Genomic DNA, 15,611 nt, shown 5'->3' with positions numbered 1-15,611 from the left:
TGGGACAGGCCTGCCGGAGATCACAGCCTGCTAATGGCCATGCCCCCGTCCCCACCCCAGGCTCTGTGGGCTGCAGCCCCCTCTCCTGCGCTCAGCTTGAGGTCAGCAGTACAGCTCCAACCTACTTTCTTGCTCTGTTTCTGTGATTTTGGAATCCAGATTCCTGCCCTGCTTGGAAGCATGGGCCTGAAATAGTACATTACAGTGCACGGAAAACCCCCAGTCTTGGTTTAAACACACATTTTGAGAATAAATGCAAAGCAAGAATGTGAAACTATTTCAAATGTCACCCAAGAGTGAACTGTGCAAAGAGGATGAAGGAATGAGACAAGCGGTTTCCTGTTAGAGATACACCTTCTCTCTGCCCCGTTCAGTTCTATTTGATTTTTCTTGCTACACAACTGCTACTCCCTGCCACATCCCTAGACACTTGGAGGTGACAGACGGAGGGAACAATGGAGATGATTAGGAACTGTGTTGCTGGAAGGTGGGGAGGCAAGCACATAGAGAATCAGAATCCAAGGGTGCAAAGGTACAATAAGCACATGCCCTGCCCCAGGGCCTTTGCACGTGCCCCTCCCTCTACCTAGAACGTGTTCTTAAGGTGGAACCCACAGGGCTTGCTCCTTCACTGCATTCATTCTTCTGCCCAGCTGCCCTCCTAGGAGAGGCCTTCCCTGATCACCCCAAGACAGTCTCGCTGTCACTATCCCTTTGCTCAGCTGCATTTTCCTTCATAGCCTTAATCAGAAAAATGACACTCCATTGTATGCTGAATTCCTTCTTTGTCTGTCTCCTCCCCACCAGGAGGGCAGGAACTTCACCTGTGTCCCTCACTGCTGTGTTCCCCCCTGCTGAGAACAGCGTTAGGGTCTCAACAAATATGTATGGACTGACGGCAGAGTGAAAAGTGCTCCAAGCTCAGGGAGCAGAGGTTCATTCTGGTGTGGGCACAGTGAAGATGAGGGAACTTGGTCATTTCCGGGCCTCAGTGTCCTCATATGGTGAATGCGATGATTCCAATGCAACCTCAACCAGCCTGGCCCATGAACGGCCGGCCACAGTACCCTGCTCAGAGCAGGTGCCCTCCAAACTCTGGACCTTGCGTCTTGAGGTTTCCTCTCCTAGCTGAGCTCTGCTTGTCCCCGCCCGAGCAGATCAGCCATCCTCAGGGAGAGGAAGTCAGGGCCCAGCCTACAGATTTCCTTTGGCTTTTGCAAAAACAGTGAAACCAAAAATACTACAAAACCACACTGCGTATCTGCACAGGGCTCAGAGCTGTGGCCACAGGTGTGAGTCCTGCCTGCTGGGCTCCTCTGCGGCAGCAACAGGATGCAGAGCACATAGCTCGTAAGCAGGCATCTGGCCCCGCTGTGGGGTCCACGGGTCTAGTTCCCGAGATCCTGGAGCCTCCGTCTGACCTCCCTGGAACAGTAGGATGGCCTCTGTCGGCCATGGGAGGCTCATTCCTGAACCCACGTGTGCATCTGGCTCTGGGTTTGTCCTGAGCAGGGTGTGCATGGAGGATGGGTTGGTTTTTATCAAATGCCACCCCCTTCTCAGCCCTCTGCCCCCATGGCTCTTCCCTGTCAACCAGGAATCTGCGTGAGCATCATCAAGGCTCACCGATGCCCCAGCTGGGAAACCACAGCCGAGGGTCAGCCTTGGCTGCACTTGGTCCATAACCCACTGTACAGATGGGCAAACTGAGGCCCCGTGAAGAGGAGGGCCTTGGCAGAGTCCACACAGTGTGATGTGGCAGAACCAGACCTAAAACCAGCTTTCCAGACTCCTGGACAAGGACAATGGCCGTTAGATTGTGGTTTTCATGTTTTCTTTAAACTGAATCTCACCCAGGCAGAAAGTAGCTACTGAAACTCAGCTTTTCCGGTTGATGCAAGGGTGGGGACCCCTGGCCCAGCTGCTGGGCCTCCTCACCACCCCTAAGGGGGTTTTAAAACCGAAGCCCTTAACAGACCACACCCACTGTCCACTCTAGTAGCCTGTGAATGACACACCCACTTCCACCCCAACTCCAGGGTTTTCTTTGAGGACTTTGGAGACCAAATCAGGTAGTTTATTTGTGGTCATGTTACTAAATGGGGCTTGTTCATTCTCAAAGGTTTTTCAAAAATGAGTTCTAGGAAATCTTCTGAAAAGGAAGACAGTAGGTTTCAAGGATGAGAAAGAAGAGATGGAAGAAAGGGGATGTAAGAAGCAGCAGGACCAGGAGAGAGTGGATATGGTCAGAGCCACAGTGAGGATGCAGGAGAGAGGCTGGTGGAGGGCGTTAGCACCCAGTGGGTGCCTATCTGGATGTGGGGTGGAGGTGCTGGGGGCCTCCAGGCTGAACCCACCTCCATGCCTGCCCTGCCTTCCTTCCCACCACGAAGTCAAGGGTCCTGCTTTTGGAATCACAAAGAAAGATCCATTCACCTTCAAAATAGTCTATAGATACAGTCTGTGCATAGAGTATCTGCTCTTTATAACGGGGTTATAAAGCATTTCTTATTTGCATGTGTTGGCTACTTGCTGATGCATTTGAATGTGGCAAAAAGGGGAAACAGTTAACCAAGACTTTTCTATGATTAGACACACATCCCTATCCCTGAACATTTCACGACTGCGTGAGATTAGAAAGGACTGCCTTCTAAACACCTTGTAGGTACGGAGAGCCTACTGTGTTCTGGATGCTGTACAAGGCATCGGAAGAAATATGATAATAACCAAGTCACAGGCCTCCCACGCTTGGGTGGAAGAGGACGGTCATTTCAGCATGGTTTAAGGCACAGAAAACAAGGCGATTAACAGTACAGATTCTGGTGTCAAAGAGAGCTGGGTTCAAATCCCAGCTCTGCAACTTACCAGCTGTGTCACCTCTGGGGAGTTCCTTAACCTCTCTGAGCCTCAGTTTCTGCATCTAAAAAAATAGAAGAAAATACTCAGTCTTAAGGAGAGGGAGTGAAGATCGTGAAGATCTAAAGAGAGTGCCTGCCTCCTACTCAGCTCAGACACAGAGTAAATATTGACTGCTGATGAGAAGAGGCATGCCGCAGTGTGGGGAGGGAACAGCGGTCACCTACAGAGCCCTGCGGGGAGTCAGGAGACCTGAATGTGGAGGCTTTCTGTTCCCAACTGTAAATGAAAGCTCCGTGCTGCCTGATCACCATGACCTCTTCCTGCTCTAGACAGAAGACAGAGGAGGGCGTATTCTGATCCTGAGACCGCTGTGCGCCCCACACTGAGCTAAGATTCTTCACATGTGGTTTAACCTCCCAGCCTCCGATAGGACAGAGGAGGAAACTGAGGCTCATCAGGCGGAGCCCAGCGGGGTCAGAGCGGGGTTGGAAACCTGTCGAGTCGAAGCCCTTCTCTACCCAGAGGACAGAGGACAGACATGAGCAGGTGGCACCTGCAACTGAATTCGTGGCAAGTCCCAGATCACATGTGGGGTGGGGTGGGAGGGGTCTGACTCAGGAATATTCTAACTGGCAGCAAACAGCTGAGCGTTTTGCATTTGCGAAGGGAGAGAGAACTTGAATCTGAGAATTAGGAGGTGTCATTGCTACTTTAGCACTTTTTCCTAAATGTGGAGTAGGGGAAGGGCCCTCCCTAAACAACAAGGGCGACATGCTATGGTATTATTACTATTAATAAGCCTGCGGGCTTGCAGCTGCTTCAGCCACATGCTGTCTTAGCGCTTGTCCCCTGTGAGGTGTGCAAAATGCCCTTGCTCCCGGGGGTGGCGATGAAAACAACTTTCTGAATGGCCAAGACCTCCGGGTCCTCTTTCTCTCCCCCTCATCTGAGCACACCCGCGACCATGGACCTGAGCTGGCTGACCTCTGCCCGTCAATAATGGATGACCTGTGGACATTAGTATCACATAGCACCCACCCCGGCCAGCAGGAGGGAGTCGCTGCCCAGGATGGGCCCAACCTGCCTCTGACTCTCCATGGAAACAACAGGAAAGAAGGATTTTTTTTTTGTTTTTTATTGAAGTATATCTGATTTACAATGTTGTGTTAGTTTCAGGTGTACAGCACAGTGATTCAGTTATATATACATATTCTTTTTCAGATTCTTTTCCCTTATAGGTTATTACAAAATACTGAGTGTAGTCCCCTGTGCTATATAGTAGGTCCTTGTTGGATATCTATTTTATATATATTAGTGTATATATGTTAATCCCAAACTCCTAATTTATCCCTCCCCCCTTCCCTTTTGGTAACCATAAGTTTGCTTTCTAGGTCTGTGGGTGTATTTCTGTTTTGCAAATAAGTTCATTTGTATCTTTTTTTTTTTGGATTCCACATGTAAGTGATATCATATGATATCTGTCTTTCTCTTTCTGACTTACTTCACTTAGTATGATGATAATCTCTAAGTCCATCCATGTCACTGCAAATGACATTATTTCATTCTTTTTCATGGCTCAGTAATATTCCACTGTGTGTGTGTGTGTGTGTGTGTGTGTGTGTGTGTGTGTGTAAAAATAACATATAAAAATAACATCTTCTATATCCATTCATCTGTCAACGGACATTTAGGTTGCTTCCGTGTCTTGACTATTGTCAATAGTGCTGCTATGAACTTTGGGGTGCATGTAACTTTTCAAATTACAATTTTCTCTGGATATACATCCAGAAAGGAGGAATTTTTAAAAATCATCAAATAGTTTAATTAAAAGTAATTACTTTCCAGAACAAGCAGCACATATTGCTTGTACCCCTTCTCCCACCACATGCAGGGAGCTATGGGAGACACAGTCCATAATTAACGTCAGGTGAGCCTCAAGGCCATATATGCAGTGGCAAGGGGCACAGGCTGTGAAGCCAGACTCCCAGCTCCGTCACTGCTGGCTGTGCCTCCTTCAGTGAGTCACTGACCCTCAGTTTCCTCATCTGTAAACTAGGAACATTGAGACTGCCTACCTCCTAGGGTTGCTGAGAAGATTAAGAAGGTCAATGTATATAAAGTGACAAGGAGAAAGTGCTCTCTAAGGACCAAACTATCATCATCATCACCATGATGTCGTCATCACCATATCATCATCATGATTATATCATCATCATCCTCATCCCATCACCATCATCATCATCATCTCAGCATCATTATCCCATCACCATCATCACCATCATCATCATCATCATCACCACCATCATCATCATCATCCCATCACCATCATCATCACCATCATCAACATCATCATCATCATCCCATCACCATCATCATCACCACCATCATCATCATCATCATCACCATCATCATCATCATCATCCCATCACCATCATCATCACCATCATCATCATCATCCCATCATCACCATCATCATCACCATCATCATCATCATCATCCCATCACCAACATCATCACCATCATCATCACCATCATCCCATCATCATCATCACCATTATCACCATCATCAGCAGCAGCATCAGCATCATCATCATCATCATCATCACCATCATCACCATCATCATCACCATCATCATCATCATCATCCCATCACCAACATCATCACCATCATCATCATCATCATCCCATCATCATCACCATCATCATCATCATCATCACCATCAGCATCATCATCATCATCATCTCATCATCATCGTCTGCTCTTGGCCAGGTGCTGCACATCACATGAGAAGTGTCACTGCTCCCATTTCCCAGATGAGGAAACTGAGACTGAGATAGGTAGCACACACTGAATTATTCATCATGCCAATAATTAATTAGCAATGAGCTGAGAGGAGGCCCAGAACTTTCACATGGTACTCTCTTCTCCATGACACTGCTAGCCTGAGCACATCAGGCAGAGGGCTTGGAAAGGCCAGCTGTCCCCATGTCCTTTAACCTTTTCATCCCCAGGCAATAGCGCCATCTGCTAAATAAACATCCTCAGACACATCCCTTCCTAAGCAAGGCCGGAAGTGGGAAGGTAACATGAATGAGGAAAGAGAAACGAACACAGGGTTTTTGAGTGTTGCCATGGAACCCCAAGAGGTCATTCCAAGCTTGTGGTTCTATGTCAGAAACTTCCCCGGACCCAAAGCAGCGAGAATACGTTCTCCTGATGCCCATTCATGCCCAGCCCTGTCACATTATGGTGCTTTGCTGGTGGGGGACAGTATCTGTGGGAGGGAGTTGAGAGAATTACGGCCACCTTGGAGTTTATAACAACATCGTCGTAAAAAAGGATCTCTCTGAGTCTACCCTGGCTCTGAACATTGCCTCACTACCTTGGTATAAGCACAAAGGCCACGAGAAATCTGCTGAGATTTTGCTGACAAACCCTCTCTGTCTAATGTGATGGATCCTGGTTGGCCTGAGACCATCACTTGTCCACACAGCAGGCTCACAGCACAGCCAGGAGCACAGCCCAGGGCCTCCTAACCCTGGGTGGCTCCTGTCAACTGCCTCTGGCTTCACCGTAGGATCCCACACATATGTTTTCTGAGCACCTAGTGTGTGCCAGGAATTGGAACAGAGGCCAAGGATATAAAGATAAATGGAATGAGGGATCATCTACACAGGGGAACACCCAAAACGTAGGACAAACTACCACCAAGTACTCGCAACAACCTTGCACCTATTCAGTGCTCCCAAGCCAGACGCCCTAAGTGCCTGGCCCATCACATTCACAACAGCCCTGCAGAATAAGGCACTGAGTGGTATCTCCCCACCAAATACATATGCTAAAGCCCTGACCTCCAATGTGACTGCATTTGGAGACGGGGCCTTTAGAGAGGGAATTAAGGTTAAGTGAGGTCATAAAGGTGGGGCCCTAATCTGATAGGACTGCTGTCCTTATAAGACGTGCACACACAGAAGGAAGGCTGTGTGAGAACACCATGAGAAGGTGGCCAGGAAGACAGGCCTCGCCAGAAACCAACCCTGGCAGCACCTTGATCTTGGACTTTGAGCCTCCAAAACTTGGAAAAAAAATACATTTCTGTCATCTAAGCCATCCGGTTTGTGATACTCTGTTACGGCAGCCCTTGGAGGCTAATACAGGGTTAAAATTGTCATCCCTATTTTGCAGATGAGGAAGCTGAGGCACAAGGAGGTGACGGATCATACTGAAGGCCACACAACTACTAAGAGGTAGAGCCAAGAGTCAGACCCACACATCTGGCTGCAGAGCCCAATGGTTTACGGCCCATTGTATTATGCAAACATTGTTCCCCTCTCTTTGCCCCCAACCCCTCACCGTAGGGGACTCTAAGTCCCTGCTCCACCGACGCTGGGTTGGGCCATGTCCCTTGTTTTGGCCAATAGAGTGTGAGCAGACTTGCTCTGTGTGCCACCCTAAGCAGGTTTAAATTTGATTGTGTGGCTCACTCAGTTCTGGCGTGAGCACAGCGTGTCCTAGATGGCAACTACCTTCAGCCTGGGCCTCTGACCGAGAAAACTCAAGGAACGTGGCTGAGCCGCAGTCACCCTGCCGTTGATCACAGTCTGCCTGTGATGGGAACAGGAAATAAGCATGTGTTGTACGTCACTGAGATTTGGGGACTCTTTGTTATGCAGCACCATACACGGTTCCTTTTGCAATTATCCAGTCTCCTTCCAACAAACATTCCAGTTGGAAGAACTGAGTAGGTGGTCTGGAGACTTCCAACCCAGGCTCTGCCATTCACCAGCTTTGTGGCTTTGGATAAGCCACTTCACTTCTCTGAGCCTCTGTTTTCTCATCTGCAAAATGGGCATAATAACAGCACCCCCCCCCCACCCCCCAACCCCGATCCTGGGGTTGTTGCAGGGACTCAGTGAGAGATGATAGAAAGTTCTCAGCACAGTGTCTGACATAGTAGGTGCTCAGTATGGTTGGTAAGCGGGATGGTGGTGTGATGTGTTAAGTCGGAAGGTGGACGGGACTGGATTCGAATCAAGTGGTCCTCTTTCAGCACATCCTTACAGCAAGGGCTCCCTCCATGTCGACAGGATGGAAGTCTGCATTCTACAGGAGGGGGCGGGGCCGGTCCCACTCAGGAAGGCAGCAGGAAGTAGGCTGGGCGAGGAACTGGGAGGCACTTGGTTCTCGCAAAGGCAAAGCTGGGCTCTCCCCAGCCCAAGGTCAAGAAAGCCTGGACAGGAAGGAAGGCTGGGAGGCCACTTGAAGGGTCTGGCTCCTCTTCTCCCCCTCCAGTCCCACTTCACAGATGAGAAACTGAACCTGGAAAGGGGGAGTGTCTTCCCCAGGGTCTCACAGCCACTTAGCATTGGAACGTGGAATAGAACCTTGGTCTCCTGAGACAAGCATCATCCCCCCACCTCCCGCTCTTTTACGAGGAAATGTGGCTCATTCCTTCTGCTGGCTCGGAGGGCAGATGTCAAGTTTCTCTATCTCCGTGGGTGGATTTACCAAAACTCAACATAATTCAACAAGCTTTTCTTTGAGTCACTTCAAAATATCTCCCTTGTCTTTCAGGGAGAGTTGATCTCATTCACATGCTCCATGGATCCTGGAATGGGAAGTGGGGTAGTCAACGGTGAATTCAACGCAGGGCATAAAGGAGGAGTTGGTGGGCACTGGATTTGGTTTGGAGTCGTTGTTTGTTGGTCTGCTTTCCCCCAAGCCTGCGATTGGCACTGGGGGGGGAGAGTGGGTGCGGGAAGGTACAGAATCTGCTCTTCAGAGCTGTTGGTCCAGAGTACGTGAGACAGGATGCTGTATGTTACAGAAGAGACAGGAAAGGTGAGCACAGGCTGTGCTAGACAGGGAGGGCTTCAGGAAGAGGTGAGCCTGGCACTGGTTCTAGGAAGACAGGGAGAATAAGACAAGGTAGAGGAGAAAAAGAATTCCAGAGTCTTGTGGGGTAAAGTTTTGAAAGAGAGGAAGGAGGACAAACATCCCACTTTTATGTTTTTGTTTTTGTCCACAGGGTCGGGGGCAGAGTCGATCATGAGTAATCGGTAGAATCCATGATTTGAACATTCAGGGAGCATCACTGGAGCGTGCCTCAGTTTATCCATCTGCAAAATGGGGAAACTGCAGCCAACTGTATAGAGGCTTCTGGAGGGTAGTGAAGGATGAAACCCACGTGGGACATCCCAGAGGAGGCCCTGCAAGTGGTCTAGAGTTACACTGCCCAGCACAGCAGTCACTGTTGAAAGGCAATTCTTCATGGGTCTTCTGCACGTCTATGTGTCTTTAGAGCAGAAGCACTGACAGCTTCTGTTCTGAACTGTCTTTTCAAGGATGCAGAGGGAATGGAAGATAGAGGTAGTTGTGTCCCTCTGGAGCAGAGCCCAGGTCTGCTTACCATCCAGCATTATAATAAAGATTATTTTTTATTAGTAATAAAGTTGGGTAGGTTTGCTTGCAGACCATTATAAAAGATCATGGATCTTCATCTACGAAGCAAAGCCATGGGACTTGGGAAGCAAGTAAATGATACAAACTAAAGCTCAGGCTGCCTGCTGTGTGTGCTATGAGTAATACAGTCCTTTGTATCTGATCCAGGAAGCTCACGTCTTCTGCCAGCATCTGCCAACAGGCTGATCTGTTAGCTTACAAGTAGAATAACATCTCAAGATGTTCAGTCCTTCACAGCCACTGGCCACATGTGGCTATTTTTAATTAAAATGAAATAAAATGTAAAATACAGTTCTTCAGTTGCAACAACCATATTTCAAGCACTTAATAGCCTCGTATGATTAGCAGTGACTGGACGGGACAGATGGGGGCCATTCCCATCACTGGGGAAGTTCTATGAAGAGCGCTGATCTAATACATAAGGGCACAGGGTAGGGGGCCAGACCAGCTTGGGTTCAATCCTTGCTTCTACAATTTCTGGCTCTGAGACTTTCAGCAAGTTATTTCAGCTGAGTTCCCTTTCCTTGTCTGTAAGGCAAGAAAAACAGGGCTGACCTAAGGGTTCTTATGAGGATTCCGCAAGACAACACATACAAAGTGTGCAGTCCAGCCTGCTGAGGGGGTCCTTAAACAGGAACTAATATTTTTAGATATTGAGCAAATGTCAGTTCCCCTTCACACTACAGTGGCAGGTGGTGGCAGGCAACATTGAGTGGTGCGAAGGAACAGGAAGCAAGGTGACAAACACAGACAGGCCTAGGAAGTCAAGCCCAAAGGTTTAGCCTGAGGGCAAGTGGGAGCCTCAGAAGATTTTAGGCAGAGGGGGACCTCTTCTCTGCCCACCCAAGCTCATGGAGGCAGTGCGGGAGGGGAAAGATCACAGGCTTTGGTCTAGAAGACATGGCTGGGATTCTGACACTGTCCCTCTCGAGCTGTGAGGCCCTGGGCAAGTATTTTATCTCAAGAGCCACGGCTTTCACGTTGCAGACACTGGCATTGTAAGTCCCACCTCGTGGGGCTGGTGGGAGAGGTAAAGGAGATAATACACTTAAAGCTTCTAGAACAGTTCCTGGCACATAGTAGGTACACTCAGAAAGGAAAATCCATTACTTTCTTCTCTGGGCTGGCCTAGAGGACAGGCAGGAAACCTGAGTGGCCTGGCGGGGCAAGAGTTGGTAACCAGGAGCTGCTGGCCTTTCCTCGGGTAGCAGATTACTCCCAGTGACCCTCGGAGACACCTCACCTGGAAAGGCAGGTCTCAGGTTTGAATTCCCTCGGCTGAGCTCAGGCTACATGGAAGGGGCCGCCAGGTCCCTGGAGAGGGGCCACTCTTGGCGCCCGTCCAGAGAGCCTTTTCTGAGCCGCTAACACCCCTCAGCTGTTGTGTCTCTTGGCTGCTAGCAGTTGCCCCTTCCTCCAGAGGACTGCCCTGGCCAGACAGGAGCTGCCTCGCCCAGGAGGTGACCACCTCTGGCCCCTGCCACCCTGGGCTGCCCCCAGACTATGACTGAGGGAATCGGGGCTGCACGAAGCTGACCCCCTTTGCCTCCACGTGGAACCAGCCCTGTGGTGGGTGCCCTGTATGCTCTGGGGTCCCGTGGGGTCAGGCTGAAGGTTGGCTCCAGCCGAGACACCTCCTTACCCAGCCTCTCTCTTCCCCCTGCCCTGTCCAGCCTCCCTCACCGCCTTCTAGAATCCACAGGCACCAAATCCCTGCCTCGGGCTCTGCTGGGAGGGAACTGGGCCCCCTGCCTGAGGCTGGTCTGAGCAGTGACCGTCAGGAAGAGAAAGCCTCAAAGTGAAGCGCTGGCTCTCAAGTTCAGAGAGCTTCTTCCAGAGTAGGGAGGCTCCCCGCCAACCGTCTGGTCCAAACTCTTGGCTTTATACCAAGCAGCAGAAGCCATCGGTCACTTAGCAAAGACCGACTGGGGCCCAGAATGTGCTGGGCTCTGTTCTGGATGCTGGTGACACCACGGTGAACAAGGAAACAGCCTTCTCCTCTGGAAGCTTAGGCATCAAATCAAACAGAGATCACGGGAAACACTTAAGCAGCAAAGTCGAGGGGGCGGCGTGACAGTGGATGACAAGGAAGGTACCACTGGGGTAAACTCCAAGCTGAGCTCCTGAATGAGTCGGCCGTGCAAAGGCAGGGGCGAGGAGACCAGAGTTCAGGCGGAGGGGAGAGTCCGTGCAAGATCGTAAGGTAGAAACGAGCTATGCATATTCAGCCCAAAGGCCAGTGCGGCGCAAGCACACTGAGCTAAGGGATAATTTTACAGGATGGGGTCAGAGAGGGAAGCAGGGCCTGATCATGTGGCCCCGGGAGGGCAGTGGCTTGGCACCCAGCAAATCAGCAAAGGCAAGGGACTCTTCACGACCCCCTTCCTAATCACCCCCACTGGGTGAGCTCTGTCCTTGGAAACCAGCGGCACACCAGTCCCACTGGGGTTTCCAGGCCAAGCCCGTCTCTCACGTCGAATATTTCAAAACCAGAGATTAAGGCTCGTGAGTAAACCAATTAGTGGCCTTTGGAACATCACCTCCACTTTCCAAAGTGTTTCTCTGGGCTTTCATGTGAAGGCGCCCGGCAGACACAAGACCGATAAATATTTCATCGTCCTTCATTTCATCTCACATCAAATGAAGGGGCGGCGGAAGGCACGGGGAGGACCTGCTGGAGAGATGAGTCAGGGCAGAGAATGGGCTTTTGGAGTGGGGGCAGCTGCAGGTCCTGCTGCTTGCTTGCCGGGCAACCTGCAGCCAGTGCTGAAAGCATCTGGGGCCTCAGGGTCCTCTTCTGGAAAATGGGAGTGCTAGGAACCGTGAGAGAGCGGACCGAAGGCGGCTCACATGCTGGGCACACGCTGAGGACAGGCGACCGGTCTTCATCACTGACAGAGTCACGTGACTGGACTCAGGTCCTCCTCTGCCCAGGGCGCCCACCTCAGCTGGGAGCAGCGTGGGGACACGGGGCAAAGTCCATCATGGGGAAAGGACAGGGCACGGAGTAGAAATCTGAGGACGCCTGTCTCCAGTGCATCCTTCCTGAGTCCTCACACTGTGTGATTCACGCAAATAACCACTGACCTTTTCAAACAGGATTTTAAGTGATAAACGGAAGTGCTTGTTGCCACAGCAGATAGAGGGCAAAGAAAGGAAAACCTTGTCATTTCCCTCTTTACATCTCCAGCCTTATTATCCGACGCCTGAATTAAATCCTTTTGATATACTTGTACATTTTGGCAGTAAATACTCATCTCAGGGGTTTTAAAAGATCGACAAACACATTTTGAAAATTCTCATCAAGCCGAAGCTTGCTGAGGACGGAAAAGCAAGGTTATCTGGGCTTGGAACGTTCATTAACAGTGTGTGGGGAAGTAGATACGCATGAAATCTGCAGTCCCTGTGCAAGATTAACATATGGAATTGTTCTGGAGCGTCTAATAACACAGAAGGGTGACTGTCTTTAATGAGCACCTACTATCTGCCTGGCACTTTACATACAATAGAACATTCACTAACTACTTGGATGTGCACTGTTTCAAACACTTTATGTGGATAAAGCCATTCAATCTTCCAAACAGCCTAGTATTAGGTACCTTATTGTCACCCCATATTTAGGCTAGCACAGAGAGGTGAAGTCACTCATCCAAGGTCACACAGCGAGTAGATGGTAGAGTCAGTACCAGAATCCAGATTGCGGGGCTCCGGAGCTGACACCAACAGTGACAAACTATCCTAAGGTATCTCCCCTCCTCTTAGCTACAGACCTTGACAGTGACATATCATTTCCATTCTTAAGGAAAGTCCATCAGGTTGCAGAAGGAGAAGGGCTTTTCCCAGGTCACAGGCCAGATATGAGTCAACTCAGGGACAGTCCAGGTCCCAAGCCTCATTTCTGCAGTGTGTCCCGAGGCTAACCAAGTCAGGGGTGGGTGGGAAGTGAGCTGGGAGGAAAGGAAGACAAAGCCATTTGGCCTCTTCAAATTCAGAGAACCAAATGCATCTCCCTATTTGTCCTTTGCCAAACCAGTTTGAGTTTTCAAATGAATAATTAAGATTCTTAACAGGAAATCTGTATCTTAGGCACAGCACTGGGTATGAGGACATCTTCGAAATAGGACCAGAAGAAAAGGGTGGAGGAGGCTCCTTTCGCTTAGTATAAAAGTCGCACGTGATTCTTTAAGATCAGGCTGACAACCCAGTCCATGGAAGGTTCCAGACTGGGGGGAAGGGACTGGTGGCTTCTGTGGAAGTAGGGGGGCCTCACTTGGGGTCCTATTGCCAAGGACTGGCTGGTGGACTGGACAGGTCTCTCAGGACATGACGGGCCCAGTAACCCCTGAGAACACAGTTTTCAAGGTCAGGGAGAAGCACAGAATGAGGAGAGCGCTGTCCCCACTTCAGCCACCCCTGCTGGGAGGTCCCACCAGGCCCCCAGGCTCTGGCTTTGCCTCTGCCTGCATCAGTGCCCCGCCCACTTCTCCTACTGGGGACCTAAGACTGACCAAGATGCAGGTCGATGCCAGCATGTCCAGGATGCCTCATCCAAAACCACCCGTTTATACCACTTTTGAATACTTCTTTCTTGTTTTTTGTTTGTTTGTTTGTTTTTGCATTTTATCTTTTAATGGAGAAGGTCCATGCTTAGTGTAAAACTCCATATTTACATCAAGGAAAAGGCTGAACACACAAGAAATGTAAACTTCTCTAAGGCAAGGGTTGGTAAACTACAGCCTGCACCCTGGCCACCTGCTTTTATAAATAAAGTTTTATTGGAACACCACTGTGCACATTCATTTCCATATTGTCGGTGGCTGCTTTTGTGCACCAAGGGCAGAGAGTTGAGTAGTTGTAACAGAGACTGTATGGCTCTCAAAGCCTAAAATGTTTACTACCTGTCCTTTTATATAAAAAGATGGCTTTTTTTTTTTTTTGATCCCTGACCTATGGGACCAAATGCCTTGAACTAATTTTTTTTTTTTTTTAAAGGGGAAAGGACATAAAAGGCAAATCAACACAAAAGAAAGGCAGGTGACCCTGCCTTTCTATCAAGAACATTTCACCACCAACTATCAAGAACATTTCAACTTCACTACTAACCGAAGTCACTCAAACAGCAAAGAGACGTCATTTCTTACATATCAGAATCTCAAGGATGCCCATCAGAATCTCAAGGATGCCCATCAGAATCTCAAGGATGCCGACCCCTGACCCCTAGTTCCCTCTGTGCATGACCCCTCCTGCCCTGCACAGCACACTCCCAGGCAACCCACAGTTGACTCACTGTGGTTTCGGGCTCACAGCCACGCTCAGAGTGGACCCGCGCTGCACGCACTGGCCCAGCATCACCCTGGGAGCATGACACACCGAGTGGATGCACCCTCCGTGCTGTGGGAGAGGAATGAATGGGCGGGATCAGGAGGAGTAAGAGCCACCTGGTCGCTCACTGCTGCCCAGTCTCCTTCTGGTGAGTCCCTCTCCTCCTCCGCGTGCCCTCCATGGGACGGTAAATACCACAACATGAGCACAGGGGTCCCTGGAGACTCCTCAGACGTCTGCATTCTTGGGCAGTGAGATTCGCTCCTGGGGCCCCGACCTCTGAGCACATGAGCGAGGCTGGAAGGAATGGGGGGGGGCAAGGTTCTGAATTCCTGGGGCACTAGGTGGAGACGTGGGGTCCAGACATCACATGGGTTTGCCTGCTAAGACCCTGCCTTTCTAGTCCAGGGCTCAGGGCCTTCTCTTCAATCCTGCGGTTCGCCCACAGTTTCATAGAGAGAGGGAGGTCACGCTGCTCATTTCCACACTGGCCCCTCCGCCAATCTGAAGCCCTACTGGCAAAATCCATCCCCCCTCACTGTCCAGCCAACCCTACTCACACCTCACAGCCCGGATGACCTACCCTCCCTTCCTTGATGTTTCTTGGGGTGATCCAGCCTCTTCCTCCCCACCGTCCTCTTCATTTTCTGGACCTCTCGTTCCGCCCCCCCAACAGTCCTGGCCTCGCTAGAAGGGCCTGTCTCAGAGGGTGAGCTCCTTGTCACCATCTTGGGGGAGAGCACCTATCATGAAAGGCCAGGCAGCTCGCCCTCCCTCCAGAGACCCACACCCACTCCTGGAGTCCTCGGCCACCTCTCTCTGCTTCACCCTCACATGTTCTCCCCTGCCCTCTCTGTTCCCATCCTGCTAACCCCATACCTGTGCTTGAACGCTCCAAGTTCATTCTGCCTCAGTGCCTTTGCACTTGCTGACTGTACTGACTCCTTCTCCTCCTTCCTTTCCCAGC

At 50.2% G+C, this 15,611-nt stretch overlaps 1 protein-coding gene across 2 annotated transcripts in view; it reads right to left on the bottom strand.

Moving 5' to 3' along the window:
• The window catches only part of ST3GAL1 (ST3 beta-galactoside alpha-2,3-sialyltransferase 1), an 87,805-nt gene that overhangs the window by 39,725 nt on the left and 32,469 nt on the right, over positions 1-15,611 (bottom strand). Inside the window, exon 2 of one of the 2 annotated variants that reach the window (XM_057532221.1) lies at positions 2,866-2,920. The exons of the other annotated variant lie outside the window; for it this stretch is intronic. The gene's annotated coding sequence lies outside the window, so the exon portion shown is untranslated. The remainder of the gene's footprint in view (positions 1-2,865; positions 2,921-15,611) is intronic. 2 annotated transcript variants of the gene reach the window in all.

Source organism: Balaenoptera acutorostrata, chromosome 17 (assembly GCF_949987535.1).
Source record: "Balaenoptera acutorostrata chromosome 17, mBalAcu1.1, whole genome shotgun sequence".
NCBI classification, from domain to species: domain Eukaryota; kingdom Metazoa; phylum Chordata; class Mammalia; order Artiodactyla; family Balaenopteridae; genus Balaenoptera; species Balaenoptera acutorostrata.
The sequence above is the reverse complement of the archived record's forward strand: the minus strand, read 5'-3'. Positions and strand labels throughout refer to the sequence as shown.